Below are 18,656 nucleotides of genomic sequence, written 5' to 3' on the forward strand. Positions count from 1 at the left end.
GGGATCCCAAGACTTGCTTGATCAAGGCCTGGGTGACAGTTACAATGGCCTCACTTTGCTGACCCACAGGTTCCCTCACACAACCCCTACTCCAATTACCCTGTGACCCTGACCCAGTGTGTTCCACCCCACTGGTTCCTGACTTAACATGAGGTGGTGGTGGTGTTGGTTGACCAACCGCCAGGACTGGGAGGTTCAATATTGGTGAGATGCTGCTTTGGACATAGGAAGTAGAGGTATCCCTGGCATGAGCTGTGGTAACAGCTGAGGTGGGAGGTGTAGGTGTGTGCTGAGTGAGACTCACTGGAGCCGTCTGACCAGGCAGATCAGATGGGCTAACCAGCTCCTCATCATCCAGAATTGCAATTTTGGATTTCTCACTGAAGGCTTGTTCCTGCTGTGGTGTGGAAGTCTCCTCAGTGGCAAGTGTTGACCCACGTACTCTTGGTGTTGGACCTATTTTGAATACAAAAATTAATTATGAAAAGTCTGGATTATACTTCAAATGTGTTTGAAGCTAAAAAAGTAGTAACCTAAATGGAAAAAGAAATTAAACATAATAATTGTGTCTTTCAGTGGTATTAGAATCTATAAAAGAAACAGTTTACATAACACACAGATGTTATTTAGAAAAGCAGGTTAAAAGGTGTCATGAAATGACAAAAAATAATTATAACGTATACATGAAATATACCAAACATTCAAAACAACACAGTAGAGAGGAGAAATGTTAAATAAACCATTCCAAGGCATAGCATGTTAAAAATATGACTATTACACAACCTAGAATGGTATATAAACGGAAGAAATTTAAAAAACATACCACTTATATTCAGCATACAAATGTAACTACGGTGCAATTTTAAAGTCAACAAACTTTGCTTTGTGAAACACATGACATCAATTCTATAGCATAACAAGGATAGGACAACATAGACATTACAACATTTTAAAACTCAGAATAGACTATTGATTGATAAATACATAACACTTTAACATATAGTAAAATGTAGAAAAGATAGTATGAGCAAGATAGCATGTCAATCTTATTTTCACCAAATCAAAACAAGGCATCATGGTAGTTGTAGTCACTTCAATTATATGTTACAACATTGAAAGTTAAACATACCTAGTGAAAGTAAGCAGTAACATATAACAGACATTTACTATATAAGACACATATATAAAATATGTTAATTAGAATAAAACCAAAAAAGTTGCAGAACACATTAGAAACAGCTAAAAAAAAAGGTATATGGACATTTATGTTTAATGACACATTGAAAAGTGCAACTTACCAGTCATCTCTCCACCAGGGATTTCTGTCAAGCCTTCAGGATGTAGGATCTGCAAGACCTTTCCCTCCCAGGGAAAGGGTTTTAAGGGGTGCCCAGGAGAACCACCACTGTTCCTCTGGCACTCCAGGTGATGATTGGAGGCCAAGGAACAGACTCTCCCCCCCAGGTCTTTCCATCTCTTCCTAATTTCCTCCTGTGTGCACAGAGTGTTAGCTACAGCATTCGCTCTATTAACTATTCTGGCCCACATTTGCCTTTTTCCCACAAGATAACAAATGAAAGAAGGAAAAAGGGACAAAACACAGAAAAACAAAATAAGACAGCTAACTTAACTGACAAAAGTTCAGCTTCTAAATATTGTGCAGCAGTGGAATGGAACAAAGGATCATGGTCAGAAATGGAGGGTGTTTTTAAGTGTGGTATGCAAGTGTTAACAATTAGCCAAAACACATCAGGCGTGTGGTGCTAGCATCCACCTGATAGCCAAAGGAATGGTACATCGTTGACCGCGTCCCATAACGGGATCCCTCTGTCGGTGAAACTGCTGCTAGAACACCACCAGCACAAGTCTGAAATCTAAACAGGCTTGGCCCATCTCTGCCACTATGAGAGCGATGGAGTACTATTCGTCAGCATAGGTGTCCGCTTCGTCAGCAGCGGTGAGCCGGATATGCGACAGTAAACACTCTGTCAACGCAGATGGAGATTCTGCCTGCATACATCTAAATGGGGCAGGCGGGATGTTGTCAGCTTGACAGAGTACTTGGAAACTCCACCACGGAGTGATGATGGTAGGGCCCTATGTCTCATGAGAAAAATAAAAAGTCACCCTGCAGCCGCAGAATGCACCATGGAAAGCCATCCATGGAAAAATGAAAATGAACAAGCCCCTCTGTACTAAAGCAAAGAACTTTTATACACAAATCACATATTTTGTAATAAATTCTGTAAATTCAGCATGGTATGATCATAGTTTGGGTTGCATTGGCAAATCAGAAACAGCAACGTAATAGTTGAAAACGTTGACACTAACTGTTTTCTTAAGGTAAGAGAAATCTACCATCTACTCTCTCAGCAACTGTATTCTGGTTATAATCATCAGAAAATGAAACATTTCTCAAGCAATGGCTCACAGAATTAACACCAACACATCCTCAGCCTGACCTCCAGCTGAAATCTTTGAGCCTGATACTTTAGGTACATGATGGAAGCTTCATTCACAATACACACTTCCTAACACAAAAGTTAAATTATGAATCATTTAGGTAATTCCTTTGATGCTTCGCACAAGGAAGAGGAGAGTAGGTTTGCAGTGGGACACTGATTGGGAGGGGGGATAAGCAGGGATGAGATGGGCAGAACACCTAAAACTGCATCTGTTACAACTCCCTTCAAACCTCAGAAATCATTTTCACCTGATACTCCACATTTGCACATTCAAAAAACGCTACTACATGGTTGAGACCTTGAAGAAGATGGTGGGTGCTTGTGATTATGCAGTTCACGAGTAAACAGCATGTTATTGATGGTGGTGGTGGACTATGTCTTAGGAAGTACACACATGAGGGCCTATTTATGAGAGGCTTGTGCCACAGGAGTATCACTTTTTTATTTATCTATCTATGAAGCGATTCAAAGTCACCCTGCATGGCTTTGAATGACCTCATAGGTATGGAGTAAGACAAAGCAGTGCAACTTACTGCGTTGCCTTTCTCTCCATCAAGGAGGCATTCGATTAGGTTTGTGGTAGTTGTTCCCATGCAACACCCATTGATTTTGATGCTGCCCCAGATTTACTTAATCACGTAAACTTGGGGCAGCTTCAAACCTTATGCCTCCCCAGAGCAGGCGTAAAGAGGAGAAATATCTTTATTACTCCTTATTTTTTCCTTTTTCCAGCACACATACAAAGAGGAAAACGCCTCTCGGGTTTGTTTTTATGCAGGAAACTGTCCCTGCCTGCACAAAAACAATCTAGCAAGCAACAGAGGCAGACTTGCTCCATAGTGCAAAGGTGCCTGCATTGGCGCTAGGATGCAAATTCTGTGTCAGTTCAGAGGAAAAGGACAAGAATCCATCATATTTCATAAATACATGCATTCTGTCCCTTTAACATTGGTGTGGGCAGTGCAGAAAGATATCTTGTGCTATTGCCCTACACCAATGAGGCCCATGATATATAGAGTACTTGATGCAGAGTTTGGAAAGTTGGTGCATTACTCTCAAGTGCCAAGCACTACTAACATATGTGTTTGGTTGAACCTGATATCAGGCTGTTTAGAAAGTAAACTATAGAAGAGGATAGAGGATAGCTGTGCAGGTGAGTCCCTAGTCCTGTTGAGATGTTGCAGGGAAGGCAGCTGGGTTCTGAAGAATGGGTTGGTTGAGGGGCAGTGTAAGACGGGTTTTGGCTCTTTAGGTCTGAGCTGGGTATTGGAAATCTGTGATGATCAATGAAGGTTAAGGCCACTTAAGAATACCTTAAACTATGGGTTTCTCAAGCACCCAGTCACAGGACATCCTTGTGAGTGAGTACAGATGTCGAGTTAGATGGGAGTAAAGGTAGCTAGATGGTGGGCAGATGACAAGCAGATTCTTCAGGGGCCAAAAGCCTGGAGCACGGTGGGATTCTCCTGTCAGGCAGCTACCTTAATCTGATCATGTGATCAGCACCAGTGCTTCCATAAGGTGCGGTAAAGCAGGCAGCACTACATTACTGAAAAAACACCAAAGAAACACTTTTCTTAAGAGAATGGGAAGTACTGCCGTAGACACGTTTAAATGTTGCCTGGAGTACTGAAATGTCTGGCATACTTTCAGGGTGTGAGAAATTCTCATAGGGTAAAAATCCCAAATTAGGCAGGGTAGTTTCTGAATGAGGGCGTTCTATCACGTTTAAAAGGTAAAATCGCATATCTGATTTACACGGGATTAACCGCCTGATTCATGAAAAACGGGATTAGCGATTCTGTAATAGCGAAAAAATGCGAATCGCTATTGAGAAATCGCAAATCTGAATTCATGAAGATTAGCGATAAAAAAAAGCGATTCGCACGCGAGCGCAAATTCCGTTTGCGATTACCGATAATCGCAGAAAAATCGCTATTTCCGGCTACCCGCGCCGAGATTGCGAACTCGCAAATAGCAAACTCGCGAGATCGGTAAAACGGGAAGTCGCATTTCGAGCACAGTGATGACATCACAACCAGGAAGCAGCCAGTTCCCACCCCCATTCACCACAGTGAGGCAGACCTCGAGGGAGCAAGTGGGAGAGCTGCTGCTATTCTGGTGATTTGTACCCATCTACTACATTGCTGCCATGTCAGAGGAACCTGTTCCTGGCCCCAGCAACACCTCAGGGCGGAAAAGGAAGCTCAAATTTTCTGAGCAGGAGCTCGAACACTTGATTGAGGGGGTGGTGGCCAACCACGACAAACTCTTTGGTAAAGACTCCAGGAGGGTCCCGGAGCAAGAAAAACTGAGGATATGGCAGGGGATTGCCTCCACTGTCAACTCCGTGGGAGTGGCCGATAGGTCACTAGAGGAGCTGAAAAAGCGATGGTACGTCCTCCGAGGTCGTGCCAAAGAGAAGGTGGCGGAGCGCCTTGGAGAGTCGTCGGGCACTGGAGGTGGTGGACCTACAGTCCCTCCCAACACACCCATGGAGGACCAGGTGGAGGACACCCTTGAGAGGGAGACGTGTATTGGCTTCACACGTCTTGACTCATCCCGCACCACCCAAGACATCCAAGGTAAGTGGCATGCGACTGCGACCCTGTCCCCTATGAATGTCCATGACCAAATAGGCTCCCCTAATGTCCCATAGGCATGCCAATGTAGCACATCAGGGAATGCCCTGAAGCATTGTGGGAGATGTAGTGTGGCCACAATGTAGTAGTACCACAATGCAGCCAGACAGGTTCCGAAGTACGCAAAGGCACAGCCATTCAGGGAATGTCACCCAGCAGGCATGTAGCAACTGCACGTCTGTCAGATACATGCAACTAATGATCGTCCACTTACCCTCACAGGTGGCGGCGAAAGCAGCAACAGTGAAAGGCTGCAAATTGATGAGGAGGTCCAGGAGGAGGAGGTGCCACCACCAACCCAGGCACCAGCCCCTGCCGCTGCAACAACACCAGCAGCCAGATCCTCCAGCAGTGTTCCCCCTGCGACTGGTGCACCACCTACAGCCGCAGCCAGGCCAGCTACTATTGTGCCCCCTGCAACTGCCGCACCACCTAGAGCTGCAGCCAGGCCAGCTACTATTGTGCCCCCTGCAACTGCCGCACCACCTAGAGCCGCAGCCAGGCCAGCTACTATTGTGCCCCCTGCAACTGCAGCACCACCTAGAGCCGCTGGCAGGCCAGCAACTTTTGAGCCCCCTGCATCTGGCGCACCATCATCGCCTGCTGTGACACCACCAGCAGCTGTTGCAACAACATCTGGGCCCGCGACAGTTGCGACACAGCGGCCAGCCACAGTGTCAGGCCAGCAGGGCAGGCGTGGCAGGTCTCGCCAGCACACCACTCCAGCAAGCAGGAGGGGCAATGGACAGGGGCTGGCGCATTTGAGCGTCGAAAGACACATGTTGAGAATCCATCAGCGCCAGGCACGACAGCAAGGTGCCATTCAGCTCCAGCTCCACAAGATTGGGCGCAATGTGGCTGGAGTCACTGACCGCATGGACCGCATGACAGCGGCCATGGCAGGTATGGGGGAGCGCATGGACAACATGACAGCAGCCATGGCAGGTGTGGGTGAGGGAATGGCCCGCATGACTGCAGCCATGGAGGCCAACACTGCTGCGATGACCACACAGCGCAGTGCAGCACGCCGCCGCCACCATCAACTCATGAGCAGACTGGCCTCCTACAGCAGGTCGAATTATGTTGCTGCCAATGCAACTTCACAGTTGTCACTGAGGTCACTAGCACAGCAGCACCAACTTGTCCAGTGCTGTGAGGACATGACCAGGGTCCTGGAGCACCTGACCACGGCGGTTACGGCACTACACCCTCCTGCTATACCTGCCACTTTTGGGGGTGATGATGTTAGTGAGGGGGCATCCAGCATCAGCAGCCACTCAGCCTCACAAATCCCTCCACTCAGCCGCAGCACCAGGCCCACGCCAGGTCCAGAAGCCCCGGAAGAGGATGCGCCTCAGAGGCGCTTGGGCGGAACGCGCAGGAGGCGCACTTGAGTACATTAGACAATAACAGGCACAGGCTGACTTTAAGCCTGCCCTGTCCTTTGACACTGCAGTATGCTGTAATACTGTTAGTGGGAGATAGTTGAACTGATACCTTTTTTGTGATTTAAACAAATACATTTATTTTGCTACACACATTAGCTTTGTGTCATTATTACATTTTGCATGCATTATTGATTTGTGGGGTGATGGAATAAGGTGCACTAGAAACTGTTCACTGTGATGTGGTTGCGACATTTGTGGCCTTCAGCTGGGTTCTCCCCGCGTGCATGGCGCGCATGTGCTGGTGGCCGGTTGTCCCCTTCAGATTCACTGCCAGAGATGTCGACAGGTATCCGGCGCTTGGTTGCTATGTTATGTAGTATTGCGCAGACAGCCACAATGCGGCAGCACACTGCAGGACTGTAATACATGGCCCCACCTGTCTTGTGCAGTATGCGGAACCTGCTCTTGAGCAGGCCAAATGTCCTTTCTATGCAATTCCTTGTCCGTATGTGTGCAATATTGTAGCGCCGTTGCTGGGGTGTAGCAGGGTTGAGGTATGGGGTCAGGAGGTATTCACGGAGGGCGTAGCCGCTGTCACCTGAATGAGAGGAGCAGATGGTGATTGCCTGTGCTGCGCTGTTACATCTTAGCAATGTGACATTGTCGACAAAGTGTACTTACCAAGTAGGTGTCCTTCCCCAAACTCTCCCCTGACCAGTCATGTGTGGAGGCCGCTGTGCCGGAATATGAAGGAGTCATGGCTACTCCCTGGGTACTGTGCGACAATGTCAGTGATGTATGTCTTAGCATTGCAGACCATCTGGATGTTGAGGGAGTGGTAGGACTTTCTATTGCGGAACATATACTTCATGGCAACTGGTGGGCAGATGGCGACGTGGGTACAGTCTATGCATCTGAGCACATGTGGAAAATGGGCTACATTGTAGAATTGTAGCTTGGTCATGTCCAATTCCTGTTGGCTGGTGGGGAATTTGATGTGACGGTGTAGCTGGGTGAGCATGGCGTCAACAAAAGTGTGGAGGCAGCGTGACATGGTGGGCTGGGATATCCCCCCAGCAGCCGCTACTATCCCCTGGAAACTCCTGGAGGCCAGGAGGTGCAGGATACACAATACCTGCATATGTGTAGGCACCGCATTGGTACGGCTTGTTGGGTGCTGCATCAGGGGGTCAAGGTCCTGTATTAGCTGCATTATCATTTCCCCATTCAGCCTGTATTTAGCATATATCTGCTCTCTGGTTTGGCTCAGCAAGGTGACCCGCTGGCGGAATATCCTGTCCTGGATCCTGCGTCTCCTCCGTGCTAATCGCTGTAGCCTTTGACGCCTCACCACCATGTACATTCCTGGCATTGTGGAACTCCTTATGCTGCTGCTGATGATTGTCCTTATGTGTGATTGGTCAGGCCTGAACGTGTTGGTGATTTTACAACGGTTTTTTAAATGTAATTTTTGCATGGCTTTTATGGTTACCACCTGCTTTGAGTTGTCCTTAATTTGCGCGGCGCTAAATGTGATTTTTGGGTTTTTCGCGATTTTTCTTGAATACCGATTGCGATTGTATAGCGAATTCGCTATTTATTTCGCAGAATCCGTGGTTTATCGCATTTTCCGAATTGCTAATGCTCTCCTGCCGGGATTCTGCGAATATAATAGCGAATTCGCTATTATGTGTTTGCGAGTTCGCTTTTTTGATGTTGAATGCCGAATACGGAAATTGCGCCCGCAATTGCATTTTCGCAGCGATTGCGGACGCAATTTTATTTCATGAATCAGGCTGTAAATGCCTTGGATGAAATATTTCTGCCAATCATTTTATTTGAAATTTTTCTTCCAGGGGTTCTACCTCTTTCTTTTTTTACTGTATCCCAAAAACAAAAGGTCGGCAACCTCAGGGTGTGAAGGTTTGGATGAGAACATGTGATGATGAACTTGGAAACAGAATGAGAGTGTATTACTGCTGACCTGGGCACTCTCCAAGCAATCTTCCCATCAGAAAGCAATATTGGAGCCACATCAGTCTGAAGTGAAGTACAAGTGGGCTCTGCTTATTAAAAAATACATTAACCTCTCTTCCATCGCACTATGTGTGAACATCTTTTGGTTTAGGTTATTGCGTTCGGCACTACGCTTCCATCCTGCAATTTGTCCTGCAACACGAGCAATACAGTTGTATTAAAACAGGCAGCCTCTGGCTTTTGTTTACATCATATCAGTAAACGAATATTTTGTTAGGTGTTTTTTTGGAAAATTAAGAAGTCAGCTAGCATAATGTGTAATTATGAACTCAACCATTGGGTTCGATCTGACTGACATTTCAGCGAGACAGTGTGTAATGTGTCTGTACTCTACGCAGGATTTGAGGGGCAGATTTATGTCGGACTTGGGCCGCCGTTGCGTCACGCAACGGCGGCGTAAACGTGGCGCATCCCTGCGACCCATTTACAACGTGACGCATCTAGGCAGATGCGTCACGTTGTAAAGCCCTGCGCCACATGTGGGCCTTCCGGCGCAGGGTGGGAGTTCCTGGGCAGGTGCGCCTTGCAAAAGTGGCTGAGTGAAATCTACAAGATTGCACTCAGTCACTTTTAGGCCAATGCTGCGTCAAAACCCTGCGCCTGCTTGAAGCAGGCGTAAGGCTTGAAGCAGCGTGGGACAGAAAGGGCACCCCCGAGCCTTGCTGGAGTCGCGTCGCGCTTGCGACGCAACTCCAGCAATGCGCCACCTTTACGGCACAGATGCGTCACGCATCTGTGCCGTTTTTGCCCCATGGTGCGCCGCATTGTAAATGCGGCGCACCATGGGTGGCGGAGCTGCGGCGCATAATAAATGGTGACTCCCTGGGGATGCGCCAGTTATTGTTAATCTGCCCCAAAGGGTGTATGAGTCGTACAAGAGAATGTTCTTTGTCTGACACAAAAAAATTTGAAAATGCAGAAACGGTCTTGGCTTTAGAGGAGTATGAACTTTTTATTACGTGCGGGAAGTCCCTATTAACGACCTGCTTATTGTTTGCAGTGTTTTCTGCTTTTGGTGTGCCCATGGCCACGCAAGTGCTGGTTTTTGCAAAAGACACAGGGGCATATTATCAAGGTAATGCGATAAAAATCGCAAATCGTGCTTATCACCATTATCGTCGTCTATTGCTGATTCACATCGCCGTGTTAGAAGTGTATTAGCAACGCTTTGCTAAATAGCAATGTGAAAATCAGGGATAGACGGCGATAATCAGCAATAGAGCGTGAAATCAATCGATGATTTCACCGCGCTAAGAGAATGCTTGATAATATGGGAGTGTGGACTTAACCTGTAAATTCACCTCCCATATTACAAATAGCGTAGTCAGGATTTTACCAGGCATTAGAATCCGGCGAAAATTGTGGCTTTTTTCATCGCTTTGCGTATCTGTTCAATGCTTGTAAATATTGCGAAGCCTTGTTAGCGATTATTTACATGGAGTAATGGTCAGGAACGCCTTCTTTGCATCTCATTAGCGATGTATATCACTAAGATGTGTGGCGTTACAAAAACACTAATGCATGTTAGCGCGGTGTTGTTGATAGGGAGATTATATTATCGATGATTTTTTGTCTTTTAAAGCCAAAAAAGCAGCGAGCTGGCCCTTGATAATAAGCCCCACAAAGTTAGACTGCCCCTGTATCGAATTTGACGGTTTGCCTTCTCATTTTCGAATTTTCATATGGTCTACATTGAAAGCAGGGTCTAGAGGAGTGAGGAATCACTGCACCCCAATCCTGGCTAACTTTGACTGTTCATCTCGGGGAGATGAGGTCCCAGGTTCATGGCTTACATTATGGAGCATGGATTCCTTAACCCCTTCGCTGCGGCAGCTATTCCGCCGCAGGGCTAAGGGGGCGGGCGGCACGCCCATGCTGGTGACGGAAGCGCTCCGTCACCAGCCGCAGTCACGCTGTGCTCTTGACGGAGCAGTTCCGTCACGGCCCCGCCCGCTCAATGGAACGCTCAGCGCAGGCGACCGTGGCTGATGACGGAGTAGTTCCGTCACCAGCAGGGGACGGGTTTAAACACTGAGGGGCTTGTTTACAAGCCCATGGCGTCACTTTTTTGACACACTGGCAGTGCAATGGGTATGCCCATAATTACAAGGTCACGTAAAGTCCTCCTGTGTGACTTTTCATGGCCTTCTAAATATTGGCCCCTTTCATGCATTACTTTGCGTGAAAGAGACATTCCATGGGTGTTGCTGTGGCTGCACTCAAACAACATGCATGGAACTTGGCACATTCCCAGATTTGCAACATTTTGTCAAACTGAGAATCTGTCAGAATCCTACTGAGGCGTAGAAATTGCACAACAAAGAGAAATACTTTTATATCTCTTTGTTTTTTCCTCTTTCCATGTGTGCTGCATTCTGCAGCACACATTAGAAAGAGGAAAATGCAATTAATTAATTTATTGTGAAGGAAAGTGTCCCTTCCTGTACAAAAACAATCATTTGCGCAGCTCAGGCTCTCATGTAAAATGATGCAAGGGTGCCTGCACTGACACGTGGCAGCCAGTTGTGTGCCAGCGCAGGGGAAGGCACAGGGATGTGTCATATTGTTATTGATATGATGCATCCCTGTGCTTTGAAAATGACGCAGCACAGCACAGCTAATTGTCTTGTGGCACCGCAATGTGTCATTTTCTTGTTGGTGAGACCCCAAATTGTAACTTGTAGGTGTACTGTGTTACGAAACTGCCACCCTCCCTATTCACTATTTGCAATGGCATTTTTGTAGATTCACACTTTAAACATGCAGGGCCTCATTTACAAGAAACTGATGCATCACCATTGATGTATCATTTTCCTGGCGCCTGCACCAAATGTGTTTGCGACACGATGGATGCACTGTGTTTACAATACCGGGCTCCACTGCATCACTTTTTTGATGCAGCAGTGGTGCAGTCAGTGCACCACAATGCTCTTTATCTACAAACTTATGTATTGGGTCCAATGCTTTAGTGTGTAGAGCCCTGTGTCACATTATGCCTACGCCAGGTATAATGTATGCAGGGTAGGCCTTCCTACGCAAATAAGACATTTAGAAGTGGCACAGTGAAATTTGCAACATTTCACTGGCGTCCCTCAATGACTTGACTGCGTCAAAATCTAATGCCTGCTCAGACCAGGCATTAGGATTGATGCGGGGCTTTTATAATGGGACTCGCCTATGTGTTTGGACACATTATTGGAGTTGCATCAGTTTTACGACCTACTCCAGCAATGTGTCAGGATTTTATTTTTAAATACAGCACATTCATGGTGTCGCAAGGACATTTGGTGCAGGCAGTCGGAGGCTTTCCAACCGACATTGTAATTCGCCCTTTAGTGTGTTTCAGAGGGTAAGATTGTATTTGGTGTGCATGGGCAGTTGTTAGGTCACCTGTGAACTCTGGCCAAATATGCTTCCTTATTAAGATTTCTGAGGACAGGTATTGGACTTAATTTGCCTTCTCTGTGCTCGGAACTCACTACAAAAATTTAATTTGTCTGTGACTATCAATTTTTTGAGTTTCTCTTGCTTGCTGTTGATAGTGAGAATGTCTTATTCAGGGCTCAGTCTCCAGTTGCACAAACTACATTTTTCTCGCCCAGATTATAAACTCTCTGCTCTAGCTCTGAAATTCGAAAGTAAAACATCTCACATGTTTCAATTAGTTTCTCGATCTTTGCATTGATTCTGCTTCTGTGTGATCACTTTAACCTCCCTCAAAATACTTTCAAAAATGTTGAACACAAAACCCTCCTGCGCCTTCAGATATAAGGGTGACAACCATTTGAGTTTGATTTTGCTTCAAAGTTACATCTTCCTCTGATGGGATTGTCCTTTGTCCTTCGACTAGCACGAAAGACACGCTGAGATGCTCTGAAGGAAAAGTTAAAATATGGCTATATGTATTATTTGATGATTCTTGTATCATAAATGTGGGTGCGATAACATCTACTATTTGAATTTTATTGAATATATGATTTGGAACTCCATTGAGATCCACATAAAACAACATGACAATAAAACAATACAAAGTTTAAAACAACATATTAAGCTAGCGTACTATTAAGCCTAGTCTGCCAAATTTTCATTTAAATCATTTAATACAATTCTAGAAAGCATTTAAAAAATGTATAACTTCTATAACAAAAGATTTCATTGGGGGGACTAAAAACAGCATCAGTGAAGGACCTTGCCGATAAAATGCCCAATTGTATGCAAACTGGTCCCACCCACTTACGACGATGAGCCATTAGGGCAGGGCAAACAAACAAAACATGCACAGTATCTTGGACTGAATTATTACAAAAACTGCATATATTGGAAGTACCGTACCATTTGGCTAATAACTTATTCAAAGGAAGGAGGTCCTGCCTCAAAAGTAGCCAGAAACGGCGCAGACCATGGGGCATGTTCCAAGAGACGTAAGGTTGTAGTTGTCTAAATAGATACGAATTAATAACTTGAGTGACCCCCTTCTTCAAAATGATAGAGTTACGATCCCTCTCGAAACTTAACTTCCATGTCGCCTGTTTTAGTGTAGTTTTTAGCTGTTGGGCAGAAAGGCCAAAAAGGATTGATTCCTCCAAATCCAAGAATGTAATAGCCTTCCTGAAGTTCTTTATGAGTAACGAATACTCTTTTAGAGGGCCCAGTAGCTCTTTTTTGATGAGTGATCTTAGTGTGGCCGGATTTCCCTTAATCAAACAGGCGACCCAGCGAATCACTCCTGCCAAACCCTGGACCCAACTACTTCTTAATCCAAATTCTAGTTGAAGGGATGCTACAGTGCATGCATTATTTACTGATGTTAAATTTCTCAAAAGGGAACCCTCAATGATGTCCAGAAAACCCCATTGTCCTAAATCAATGAGTTCAATACTGTAAAGCAAAGTTGCAGGGATTTTTGCCCGGAATGCCTCTAAAAGGTACACAAAATGTCTCTTACCGGTAGATTTATATAAGGCTCTTAGACCATTACCCTGCGACTTTGCCTTGCGGGAACTATTATCTATATGGGGTTTGTTACTTAAATTGCTACTGACTGTTTTACCTAAAAATACATAAGATTGTACACTTTCCAGCTTTTGACCTCCCAGCTTCCAGCTAATGTGACCCGATTTCTGTTTTTTCTTCCCCGTCATACACATTACCTTGCTCTTAGATATGTTTATTTTCAGATAGTGTGCTTCGGAAAATATGTGTAGAGCATGCAGACGATAATTGAGACCTTTCGGGGTAAGGTCTAAAATTAATATGTCATCTGCATACATCAGACAGGAAATGTGTGTGTCCCCCAGGCGCGGAGCAATTCCTTCACAGAGAGATAAAGTGTGGAGAAGGTCACTGACATAAAGAGAAAACAGGAGGGGAGCCAATAGACAACCCTGTTTGAGACCGTTGGCAGAGGGGATGGCCTGGGATAGACCTCTCTCTCCCCCCAGCAATACTCTACACCAAGTATTATCATGTAGGTCCTGTACCAAGTCTAGAAGCCCAGGTGGCATACCAAGAGCAGATAGTTTCTTCCACAGCAGTGGTCGATCGACCTTATCGAAGGCTGTGGAAAAATCTATAAAGGCCACATAGACTCTCCCTTCTCTAGCCATAATATATTTATCGGTTATTACCTTTAGGGCTATTAAATTATCCATAGTACTGTGGTTCTTCCTGAAACCAGTCTGTTCAAGAGGGAGTATATTTGATCGATCCACCCAATCATTTATTTGCTTCAAGAAACATCTTGTAAAAACCTTGCCGATTGCATCCAACAATGCAATCTGGCGATAGTTTTGGGGAGACAAGCGATCACCCTTCTTAAAGAGTGGAACCAGGATACTTCCCTTCCAGGATGGTAAAACCTTGCCTCTCAAAAGACAAATATTGAACACGGGACAGAGTAATTTACTCCATTTAGCCCTACTTTGCTTTAGTATGGAAATAGGTAATTCATCAGGGCCCATTGCCCCAGAGAGCCGCATTTCTCTAATAGCTAGGTCTATGTCTTTTTCTGAGAAGAGTACCAGGGGCAAACTATCCTCCTTAGGGCATGCTTGTAGGGCCACAGAACTGTTACTGGCATAGAGGATAGAAACAAAGTCCACCCATATTTGTTCTCCAATTGGGATGGGGAGTGGTCTTGTTCTCAATCCGCACCCCTCACCTATAAGGGTCCAAAACTGCCTCATTTCACCATTAAAAGAGGCTTCTCTTAGTTTTATCCAAATGGCATCCTCTTTTTCTTTACGAATTGTGTTCAATAACCTTCTCCTTTTTCTTTTTAGCAATGATATTGTTCGTGCTACGTCAACAGACTTGACTAAAAATTGAGCCCTTACTAATTTGTTGATTTCTATATTAAGCAATCTCAAGGGGCTTGGTGGTATTCTAACAGGCTTTTTCTTATTAGAGTTTTTAGCAACTGTTATTACTGCCTTCATAAACAGAGAGAAGTTATCAATTTCCAAACCATACCAGGAAGGAAAATCGTTTATTGCTACATCGAGCATTCCCTCCAATTCGCGTTGTGCTCTTGCGTTCCAATGACACCTTCCTGACTTAGCACCAAAGTTTACCCACTCACTATTAAAAGACCACTGGTCGCATTTAGGAGGGTTTACATTCACAGAAATAAAGAGTATTTTGTGGTCACTTAGTGGGGTTTCAATAATGCTAAGATCCTTCAGTAGCTCAAAAGAGTGAATCCCCACTATTACATAGTCTAAAATCGATTCACCCTGATAAGATTTATGCGTAAAATTTGAAGGGGAATCCGAGGGGAGTCTCCCATTCGCAATAATTCCATCCATATCTACCAGATCATTTAAAAGTAACTTCCCTCGTTTCTTTGTTTTAATATTTTCGGGGAATAATGCCGGAGGGATATGGAGAGATTCTTCTTTGAATTTATCACGAAATAAATTCATGCTTAAGTTGGAGATTTTGCAGTTTAAATCCCCTACTAGAATTATAGCAATCGTGGGGTCTTTCTCCCTAATACTCTGAAGATATACAAAAACCTTTTTCAGAGTTACATTAAAACCAGCTTCCGGTGGAACATAGGCATTAATGAAAACTAAAGGTTTAAGAACTTCAGTATTGCCACAGCTAAATAATGTTACTGCTTGAAAAAGGTTGCAGGGGTCCAAATAGTGGGCATAATTCCATTTTAGTTGGTTAGATAAAAGACAGGCTATCCCCCCACTAGCATGTCCTCTCTTATTAGTGGTAGCGCTGCCTTCTAATACAAAATAATCCTTCCCCACCTGAATTTTATCTGGGCACCATGTCTCCTGGAGGCATATTATGTTTGCCTCCAAAGACAGGAGAAATTGCATTTTTTCCGGACTATTTTTTAAGCCAGCTGCATTCCAAGATATTATTGTCATCTTGTCGCTAAAAATGCGGATTTAACGCATGGATATTTGGGGGTTTTCTTGCAAGAACTCCAGGTAGCCAGTTCCATCGATGGCATTCATCTCCAGAATTAAGTTGCCGAGATGGTAAGGGCGGATTAACTTAGGACACTAAACGAAGGTCCTTAGACATACATATTTTTAAATCCGCAAGATCGCCGGCCTGTTTTGTGCTACCAGTAGCTGCTTGCAACATTGAAAAAGGGGGCCCTGAGGGGATTGAAAGTTTAGAAACTCTATCTTGTCCAGTGTTCCCTACCAGGGGTATTACGTCTATCCCTCTGCTCTGGAGATCTTCAGAGCGTTGCAAGATTAAATTTGCTACTAGTTTAGACTGGAACTTCACCCTGGTTATCATCCCTATCTCAGTCTTTAATATTAATACCTTTTCTAAATCAGCTGATTGTATTAATGTCAAGTTTGCCGATTCTTGGAAGTATTTGAGAAGAAGAGATCTATTCAGGGTGCACTCAGCATCAAAAAGGGGGGAAAACTCTAGCCAAAGAGTGTCAATACTTTCCTCCTTAGTTTCTTTTAGCAATATGCCTCGTGTGACTACTCCCGCAAAGGATGTCGCCAACGGATTGAGAGTTGGATTTACTTGTCCTGGAGGGTTGTACTCCTTTCCCAAAGGTATCGAGCTAATAGCTCCAGCTGCATCCCTGTTAAAACCAACTGGTTGACAAATGTGATTAGTAACCGTTGTTATAGGAGGAAAAGGAAAGGGGGTAACCACTGGTACAACCGAGGACGGGGAAATTATGTTTTCCATTACATTCTTATTTTCAGATTTGTTTTCGTTTTCAGCGACCGCCTGGGATGTTTGATCTAACTCTTTGTTTGTAGAAGAGTTTGGGTGTTTTCCAAAAAGGATTTTCCTCCGCCTATTTTTTTCTATCCGTCTTCTTAATTTCCTCTTATTCCTCCCATTCTTTTTAGGTTTCTCTCGGTTCCCTTTGTTACTATTATCCTCTAAGACGGATGCCTCCCTATCTCCCTCTCCTTGTTGCCTATTGAAAATCGGAAAGAGATCATTTCCAATTTTTGGGGAGGACTCCCCTGGGACCTTCATTTCAGAATCAACATCTATTGAGCAATTTAACGTTGGAGCTCTCGAAATAGGAATTGGACGAGTAAGACATGGGTAAGAATCCTCCTTTCCTATATTTGACTCATCTTGAGCTATAGGAGCCTGATCTTTTGGGACTACGTCATGATTAATATCCTTCTCAAGTCGATTGCACAGCAAGACTTTCAAGATTTGAGTCACTGTTTCTAGTACACAGTCGGAGCCCCCAACAAATTTTTCTAGTAATAGCAAAATGGACGAGAGTAGGTGTTGTAATGAAGAAAGAGAGTCTGAAACAGGTTTGTCCATCCCATGTGGTTGATGTGTGTTTATCCCAGTTAGATTTAGGTTGGGACTCATTGAGATATTTGAGTGCGAGGCATTAGAGGGGGTACTGCTATAAAGGTGGAGGCCTGCATGGTTTAATGTTGCCGGTGTTTTTGGGTCAGTCTGGACCTTATCTAGATCAGTATCTATATATCTTTGACAGAGTTCCTTATCTATGACCATCGGCGACAGGCCATTATTAAGAGATCCTCTCAGAGGAGAGGCATTCAGTGAGGGGTGATTGTCTTGAGGAATTTTTGTGTTATGCAGAATGTCGTATTCTATCTCTTTCCTTGTTTTTATAATAACTTCTGGAACTAGATCTATATTTTTTTCCTTTGTTGAGAATAGAGGAGGCGAGAAACTATTCTCGAAGGATGCAAGTTCCACTCTTGCTGCAACTAAACAATTATCCTCTTTTTCCTTTCTATTTAAAGTCACCGTTCCCTTTGTATTAGATAACATACCTGAATTATTTGCCTCAGGAGTCTTAATATCCTCGGATATAGGATCCACCATTATAGCTTTATTCTTTCCCCTTTCCCAGAGGTTAAAAAGCTGACAAGTGCCTTTCAAATGGGCTACATGGCTAGTCTTATTTCGAAGGGGGTTAGATTTGGTTTTTGAGCATGTCCTTCCTACTAAAATTCTCCCTGATCTTAATGTTTTGGCCATCATCTCACTCGATAAAAAGTAACAGGAGTTAATTAAGGATATCTACTTTTCACCATACAAGAAAACCAAACTGCTCCCTTGATCATAAGAATAAAACAAGAGCGGGGGGAGGGAAAAAACAATCAAAATATATCAACACTACACAATTAGGAAACATAATCCCCCTTATTCTTTGGTTGTGTAGGGCATAGGAAAAGGAGAAGAGAGCCCCTTCCTAAAACCCACAGAGTCCCAAATCAAGTAAGACCCTAATTCCCCTCCAGATGCTCCGTTGGGAAAAACAACAAAATTGATAACCTCCTCAGAGCTACTGCCCCCTTTCCAAGGACCTGGGCGATTCAGAGGCGGCTCGTATCCCACCACCAGCTGACCCCCGTCTGGATACCGGGAATGGGGGAGGGGTGAAGAGTCTATAAACAAGTGTTCTGTAATTACTGTATATCCCGCTGAGGCTATTGCTAGTATTGTTTTGGGATGTTAGGGTACTGGCTTTGCCTTGCCTTCTCGTGCCTCTGAGGGCCTCAAAGGGCCCGCCCTTTGCCCGGGCTTGACCCCGTGCTCCGACCCGCGCGCGTCCCGCGTGCGCGTGCCAGGAAAGTCTTTTAGTAGGGCGGAGTCGGGAAGAGGACCAGCTGCGGCTC

This window comes from Lissotriton vulgaris, chromosome 5 (genome assembly GCF_964263255.1).
Source record: "Lissotriton vulgaris chromosome 5, aLisVul1.2, whole genome shotgun sequence".
NCBI classification, from domain to species: Eukaryota; Metazoa; Chordata; class Amphibia; order Caudata; family Salamandridae; genus Lissotriton; species Lissotriton vulgaris.